This window comes from Papio anubis, chromosome 15, assembly GCF_008728515.1.
Source record: "Papio anubis isolate 15944 chromosome 15, Panubis1.0, whole genome shotgun sequence".
Lineage (NCBI taxonomy): Eukaryota > Metazoa > Chordata > Mammalia > Primates > Cercopithecidae > Papio > Papio anubis.
Window position 1 is genome coordinate 52,054,217 of NC_044990.1, and position 8,878 is coordinate 52,063,094.

The 8,878-nt window shown below is 38.9% G+C and overlaps 1 long non-coding RNA gene across 1 annotated transcript; it reads right to left on the reverse strand.

Moving 5' to 3' along the window:
- Positions 1 to 285: 285 nt before the first annotated feature.
- LOC103879318 lies at positions 286 to 8,328 on the reverse strand. The gene is made up of 3 exons (XR_639892.4): positions 8,010 to 8,328; positions 6,968 to 7,011; positions 286 to 1,179 (listed from the first exon to the last, which is right to left on the reverse strand). It is a non-coding gene; the product is annotated as an uncharacterized LOC103879318 (long non-coding RNA).
- Positions 8,329 to 8,878: the final 550 nt, after the last annotated feature.

Genomic DNA, 8,878 nt, shown 5'->3' on the forward strand with positions numbered 1-8,878 from the left:
AAAGGAAACTAACATGTCTTCAGGTCCTAGAACATGCTTGGAACATTATACAGTGTTTAAACAAAAAGAATACCTAGAGGAAGGAACTCTAACTCTAAACAGGACCAATAGGGTCCTGAGAAATCAAATTATTTGCTAAATATACTGAGCTGAAAAATGAAAGTAACAGAGAGAAATCCAGGATTCCTCAGAATCCGTTCATCTGAGATCAATGAGGGACACAATTAACAGCCCCCAGTACCCTGTGTGTAATTTCACGTTAACCATAAAGAGAAGAATGAAGTCTCTGGTGTAATGGATTTCGTCTTTATTCAAAATTGCTTATTTTTTATCTTTTCCATTTCAATTGTATTACGAAAATTCATATAATCATGTGAACATTTCTGAACCACATCATTCAATAGAATTGAATCAATAATAAAAACATTTCACCTAGCAGTTTTTGACATTTGACAGATAATGTTTACATTTATTAACTTTCTCAGAGAATTAACTGAAATAAATCTAACTCAAGATGTAATTTTGAGGGTCTTGCTTTGGGTTTGTGGGGGTGGGCGTCCAGGAGCTGTTCTTGATTTTTACAGCAGACAATGTCTACAATCATACATTTCTCTTCTGTTTGAACCAAATTGTCTATAAAGTTTAACTAAGATTTGTATTAGTTTCCTAGGCTGCTGTAATAAGGTATCACAAGCCAGATGGCTTAAACAACAGAAGTTTACAGTTTCACAATTCTAGAGTATGGAAGTCCAAAATCAAGGCGTCAAGAGTTAGCTTCCCTGTGAGGGAAAGATCTCTTAAAGGCCTTTCCCCTTGGCTTGTAGATGGCCATCTTCTCCTTATTGTTTCTCCCGATGCATGTCTATTTCTGTGTCCAGGTTTCCCCTTTTTATAAGAACACCAGTTATATTGGACCAGAGCTCATTCTAATGGCCTCATTTTAACTTGATTCCCTCTGTAAAAACCCAATCTGTAAATAAAGTCACATTTCTAGGTACTGGGTGTTAAGACTCCAACATGTCTTTTTGGGGGCAGGGTCACAATTCAACCCACAACAGAATTTAATCTCAGACTCTTCAGAAATGAGATGTCATGGGGCCCAGGATTCTGGATGCTTATAAAGTATTTTGCTTGGCATTTAATCCTGATGATCACGCTTGGTTGAGAACCAACCTCGGGCTGTGAATGAAAACAAGAAAAATCAACACACAATGTGCCTGACTCTAGATAGTGTAGCTTGTAATATTGTTGTAATACTGACTGTCTCTCCTGGCTGAGAGGTACACTGCATCTCTCCTACATGTGAGACTCCAGGAAGGAAAAGGACAGCTTGCCAGGTGTCCCCCTCCCAAGTTCCTATCCCCACTGACTGTGGGTGACATCCCTCCACACTCCAGAGCAGTGCTGAAGTGAGTTTGTATTATAATCAAAGGAGTTCTGCTGGTCTGCTGCTTAAGTAGGAAGGTCTGAATTGGTTTCTCTCCTTCTATTCCTGAGATCCCACACTGTAACAACTAGTTTCCAAACTGCTTATGTTTATCTTTTGAACAGGATATGCTGCACTTCCTCTTTTCTTAGAATGTTTTGCCTTCACATTTTACCTAGTTGGCATGTAAGATAAATGTAATTTTTAAATGTTGTTTCTAAACAACTGCAAAAAAATTACAAAGAATATTTTTATATATGTCTAGTGCATACATGTGAAACTTTAGCAGTGTGAGGTGTGTGCCCGTGTGGGATCATTGGGTGGGAGATTATGTGCATGTTCAGTAACACATGTGTCAAGAAGTTCTTCAAAGTGCTTGTGCCAATTTAAACTTCCCGAAGAACTATCTGAGAGTACCACTGTTCTACATCTTTAATAATATTCAATAATCTTTAAATGTTACCAAAAGTTAAATTTTTAAATTCATATGAGTATTAATTATGTATCTTAATATGTATTTCCTTAAGTATTCATAAAGTTGAGAACGTTTTCATGCTATTAGCCAGTGGTTTTCCTCTTTTGTAAAGTGCTTAATCATACCCTTCACTCATATACCCATGGTATTGTTTGCTTTTTTGGTGTTATTTTATAGATGTTATTTGTAAGTTCTGAATACTAATTCTATAGCAATTAAATATCTAGCATATATATTTTTACAGTGTAGTTTGTACACTCTCTTTGTTGGTGATTTCTATTACATTGTCGTGTTAATATAACAAAATAGAGAAAAAGAATTTTGATATTCATCTGATCTGCTGATGTGGGACATGAGGACAGAGGCAGACTCCAGGAGACACCTTTAGTACAGAGATATTCAGGTGCAGATTTATCTGAAATTATTTTCAATGTTCAAGGACATGTGTTTTGTGTAATAAGATTCTGAAAGCTCATAAGGAAAAAGATAACAAAGATCTTTGACGCCAAGGTGGTGGTAAATGTTGCATTGTTATCTCAGCTGATAACACTCTTGATGCTTATTATGGGATGTAGGCTATAATGGCAAGGGAGTGATCAACTGAGTAAATCAGAAAATGCTAAACTGATTTGGAGATTATTTTTTGCACACATACGTATGCCCACTTGTGCTTTTAGGAAGGAGAGAGGAGGAGACCAGGACAGTGATAGAGATAAGAGAAACCCTTTAGATGTATTTCCAGGAGATTCATGGCCTGCTGTTAGAATGCACAAAGGTATAATTAAGTCAAAAAAAATCTGCTAAGAATCTGCAACCCGGGAGGATCTCTGTTTATTTTTACTCCAGGACCCAAGGAGCCATAGTTTTTTGTTTGTTTTGTTTTTGTTTTTGTTTGAGATGGAGTCTCGCTTTGTTACCAGGCTGGAGTGCAGTGGTGCGATCTCAGCTCACTGCAAGCTCCACCTCCCAGGTTCACGCCGTTCTCCTGCCTCAGCCTCCCGAGTAGCTGGGACTACAGGCACATGCCACCATGCCCAGCTAATTTTTGTATTTTTAGTAGAGATGGGGTTTCCCTGTGTTAGCCAGGATGGTCTTGATCTCTTAATCTCGTGATCCGCCTGCCTTGGCCTCCCAAAGTGCTGGGATTACAGGCGTGAGCCACTGCTCCTGGCCAGAGCCATAATTATGAAAGGTGGGGAATTTCCTAGCAGTGGGATCACAGACATAGATTCCTAAATCCCACAAGTCTGACCTCTCTGAGTAACTGGCGTTCACTTTCCTGGACCAGGTGTCCTGTGTGGAGACCCATCTCTCCCTGGTGATGAACAGGAAAAATCCTCTTTGCTTTTACCTGTGGGCCACTCCTGATGCAGAGCGGTGAGGCTCTACCTTTGAATGTCCTCAATGAAAAACCATGTCAAAACACAACCCAGTAACCTTCATATTCGTGTGAGAGATCAACAGTCTTGGGTGTGTTGATACTTCACAATCTCAGAGTTCCTTTTAACCCATTCATAATGTTGCTGCCAATATGGATTGTGCCTGTATGACTTTTGCTTTATGAATCTTGGATTATAAGGCCTGCTGACTGCCTTAGGAGATACAGAAATAGGTTGAGATTTAGAGGCAAAGGCTCACAGACCAAGCGCTAAAAACCACAGGATTCAATTGGTCAGATGTTAGTGTCCCTATTACTCTCATCCTTCCATCTTCCGACCATCCATGGCTGTCAGTCGTCACCCGAAGATACAACCTAGTAGATTCCAATTGGCCAAGAACCAGCCCATGCTTCTTTTTCGTCTCCAGGTCTTTCCACTTTTATTAAGGCAGTTCATTTTAGAGTCTAACTTTTCAAAATTGTCTTAGAGAAGGCAATGTGCAGGTTTTAGTCTTTCAGTTGTTTGTTTTAATGCAATTAACTAAAATAAGTACTTCTTTTTTTATATAAAATACATATCAACACATAGTTTCCTGTTCAAAAAATGGTTTCTGTAGCTATATAGGTATAGGCATAATTATTATTGTTTTCTAATACTAATGTAACCATCTTATAAAACATTTGAAAACACTCTGTAGAGTGTGAATGGATTCAGAAAGAGGCATACTGTTCTACTTTCTTTATCAACAAGGTAAAAATGTTTTCCTATTTACCCAAGTTTCCAGCTTTTGATAGCTTTTTCTATCTTCCTATCTATTGAATTTCCCCAGAATCTCTGATAAGGCATAAGAGTATATAAAAGAGCCATGAGGTATAGAAAAAATGCAGCAATGAGAAATAGTGATGTGTAACTAGCAGTATGCTAAATTGTGAGGATTTTTGTGATGTATTTCTGTAACTGTAATACATTTATCCATCTTGTTTCCTTACACACATTCTAAGGAAGTTAAGAACTGTAATTTATTATGCATTAAGAAAATTGCCCATTGTGCGCACAAAAAGAATGTACATGCATTTTCTTGTGTACGTTTTTATCTAACCAATAGAAAAGAACCTAATTTTGAAGGGGATTATATAATTTACAAATAAACTGTATATTAGATTTCCCTAAGGGGTATTTTTGAAAACAAACACTGCTCCACTACAGATCCAGGCACACAGCCCTGAAGCTACATTAAAAAAAATTCAGTCTTGGCATAAGTTGTGATGAGCTGTAAATATTGAAAAAAAGTAAAATTTTCAAATATGCTAAATGTAGGAAAAGCATCACTACATTCATATGTAAGGAGAATATGTAAGGTGTTAGGAAAAGAATTAATATGCTCTTTTGAATGTCTTTGAATCAGGAATTGAAGTGGATTATGAATAATCCAGAATATTTACCTAGTAAAGGCAAAAAAGTTTTAGACCCACAGATATCCTTATATTTGGGATCAAATAATGCCCTGCTGATTATACAATGATACCCAGCGCATCTCGTCGCTCAAAGGATCAACACAAGGTTCAAAGAAGTCATATCAAGTATATGTTTTTAGAAATTGTGAAATCTAATAAAGCCTGAATTCATTACAGCCTGAATTAGTTACATACTAAAAGTGAGAATAAATTTATAAAACAATTTATATGTGTTTATGTTCTGGATGCAATTCACACTTATATATTCACAACCAATACAGTGATAGGATCTTAAGGTTGTAGATGGATACTGTGAAACCTGTCTCCCCTGACCCCTGCACATGATTCCTAAATCGGGTTCCAATAACATTGATTTGTAAACTATTTCCATAGTCCACTAGTGGCAAATCTGGCATCATTTGCTTTTTAGTGCTGTCTTTAAAGACATACAGGAGCAAGACACCGCTATGAAATGAGTTGCTACAAGAAGGAAATTTGGAGCTTGAAGAAAAGAAAGGTCTCCAGAAACTATAGCACAGGCAAGACTGAAATTGTTTTAAAAATAGCTCATTCTTAAAAATTTAATCTCAACTCTGCTTGTGAAATGCTCCTTGGAGCAGTAGAACAAGTAAAAGTCCAGTAAGACCACAAAGGTTCCAGGGAACACCACCAGGAAACTCCAGTGATAACGCCAAGCTTGTTGAACCTTGGCAACTCCCGTGAAGGAGATCCCGGTCTACAGGAAGCTCTACACGTACAATGAGACAGGCTTCACAGCATCTCTTACTCTTCTTGGGGTCCACTGTGGCTTCTAAACTAAGGGTGCACCTGAAGTAAGTTCTATGTGTATCGTGATAGGGATTAATTTAAAATAAACTCCGGAAGCATTAAAACAACCAGCACAGATGGTTTGTCAATATCCCTGTGAATATCTGATTTTAAAGATTCAATTTCTTTTCTATGTTTACAGGCCAATTTTTAAATCTCAACTCTTCTATTTTTTTTTAAAAAAATAGCAGGTTTCCTACCTTTGGCATGCAGCATGTTTCTGATTACCTTTTAGTGGGCATGTGCTTAGACATCAAAATTCATTCTATGTGTAGAGCTTCCTGTAGATTGGGATCTCCTTCGCAGAAATGCTGTGTCTCTCCAGGGATGCAGCACACAGGAAGGAGAAGTCACCCACTCACTATATACATCGCTAATCAGGACTTCAGTAAAATACTGTGTTCACCCTGAGGTCCCATAAATAAGATGTAGCTTCAAAGAATGTATAGTCAGCCATTTAAGAAAAAGAATCCCAGTGAATAAAACCTAGCTTTGTAGCTATTATCTACTGTGGAAGCCTGAAGAAAAATTAAGGATATAAATTATTTTTGATGTTATTCTCTGTTTACTGAGATAAATATGAGAGGATAATTAAGTCAATGCAATTTAAATAGTAATGGGAGGAAGAATAAGTAAGACTTGGAAATAATATATTTTGTTTAATAGTCATGAAACTCAGGGCTTTCAGTCAAAAAGCCATATTTTTGGAGACTATTTAAGAAATAGCTGCGCCGGGCGCAGTGGCTCATGCCTGTAATCCCAGCACTTTGGGAGGCTAAGACAGGCAGATCACAAGGTCAGGAGATCAAGACCATCCTGGCTAACATGGTGAAATCCCATCTCTACTAAAAATACAAAAAATAAAAAATAAAAAATAGCCAGGCATGCTGGCGGGCACCTGTAGTCCCAGCTACTCGGGAGGCTGAGGCAGGAAAGTGGCGTGAACCCGGGAGGCGCTTGCAGTAAGCCGAGATTGCACCACTGCACTCCAACCTGGGTGACAGAGCAAGACTCCATTTCAAAAAAAAAAAAAAAAAAAGAAAGAAATAGCTGTTCAGCTGACTTTATGGATGTTTTTCATACACTTATGATCTAAGGAAGAGGATAGACGAGATGACCATAAGTTATTTCCAACCCTGTATGACAAGTAAGGTTTAGGTAAAGGTAAAATTTATAAGAAAACATTGTGGAAAATATAAACTTACACAAATGTCCAGCTAGCCCTGGTAACACTCATTAGTATGTTAAATATAAAACAAAATCATGCCTTACTATTGCTGATTTATTTTAATGGGACTACTCATGGATGATATATTACCTTAGAAGGTTACAATGGCCTGCTTTGCATGCAAAATTTAATACACTGTACATTGTCTAGGGAAAATCCAACCACAGTCAATCTCACCTGATTTTCATGTTGACGTTATCGCGTGAGTGGGTACACTGCACCTGCATATTTGAAATGAAGAGGGTTTATCAAAAGAATCAGTGGATAACTGAACATGCTTTGAACTTTGAAATTGAAAATGTTTTGAATTGTAGTGTTGCTTCTTTTTTTGAAGACTCACATATTCAAGCCAAATCTTAGTGTCACTATTCATTCAACAAGTATTTATTGATATTTACTGTGTAGCAAACACTATTTGTAGCGCTGGAGATTCAATGGTGAACAAACGAGAAAAAAAAAAAATCCTTATTTTAGAATTATAGCTTAATTGGGAACTTGAATAATTGTGCGAGAAAATACACCTAATAAATAAGTAAACTAATAACATTTAATAACATTTTAGAATGAAGGAAATAAACAAGGAGATTTGATAGAGAGCAGTTGGGTGGGATTGAGGTAGATGGAGTCAGAGGTTACCAGATAATATGGTTATGTCTGGCCTAGACCAGAAATCAGAAGGGGTAGATTTTCACCCAACTTCTGCCACCAATCCAGCTGACTGGCCTTAGAAAAGGGACATCTGTAGACTGAGATGGTCATTTAGACTACGTAATTCCAGGAGCTTTTTACAGCCTATGGTAGGCAGAATGGACCCTCTAAAGTAGCAGTCCCCAATCTTTTTGGCACCAAGGACCAGTTTCATAGGAGACAGTTTTTCCACGGACCAGGAGAGGAGGAATGGTTTCAAGATGATTCAAACACATTCCATTTTTTGTGTACTTTATTTCTATTACTATCACACTGCAACATATAATGAAATAATTATACAAGTCGTCACAATGTAGAATCAGTGGTAGCCCTGAGCTTATTTTCCTGCAACTAGTCACCTCTGTGGGTGATAGGAGACAGTGACGGATCATCAGGTATTAGATTCTCATAAGGAGCACACAACCTAGATGCCTCGCATGCACAGTTCACAACAGGGTTCACGGTCCTATGAGAATCTAATGCCAGGGCAGATCTGACAGGAGGTGGAGCTCAGGCAGTAACACTCACTTACCTGCCACCTACTGTGTGGCCAAGTTCCTCTTTTGTTTTTGGAGGCAGGGTCTTGCTCTGTCACTCAGGCTGGAGTGCAGTGGTGCAATCTCAGCTGGCTGCAACCTCCAACCCCCGGGCTCAAGTGGTCCTCCCACCTCAGCCTCCCCAGTAGGTGGGACCACAGGGACATGCCACCACCCAGCTATAAATAAAGTGGCATGCCACCACCCAGCTGTAAATAAAGCACACAATAAATGTAATGTGCTTTTTTGTATTTTTAGTAGAGACAGGGTTTGGCCATGTTGCCCAGGCTGATCTCAAACTGCTGAGCTCAAGCGATCCACCTGCCTTGGTCTCCCAAAGTACCAGAATTACAGGCATGAGCCACTATGCCTGGCTGCTGCCCAGTTCCTAACAGGCCAAGGACCGGTACCAGTCCTTGGTCAAGGGTTGGGGACCCTTCCTCTAAAGACTTCACATTCTAATCCTCAAAACCTGTGAATGTATTATGTTACATGGCAGAAGCAACTTTGCAGATCTGAGAACGGGGTGATTGTTCTGGATTACCTAATCTAATCATGTGTCCTTAAAAGCAGAAAATGTTCTCTTCTGATTGCAGAAGAGAGATGCAGCAGAGAAATGCCACAGAAAGGGGAGCTGGAGAGAATCAAAGCATGAGAGGAATTCAACCTGCTGTTGCTGGAACGGGTCCAGATGGAACGCGTGAGAAGAAACGTGCGTAGCATCTAGGAGCAAAGACTTGCCCTTGGCTGACAGCTAGTAAGGAAGTGGGAACCTCAGTGCTGCAGCCTCAAAGAATTGACTTTAACCCACAGCCTGAGTGCACTTGGAAGCAGATGCATTCACAGATCTTCCAGAAGGGAATAG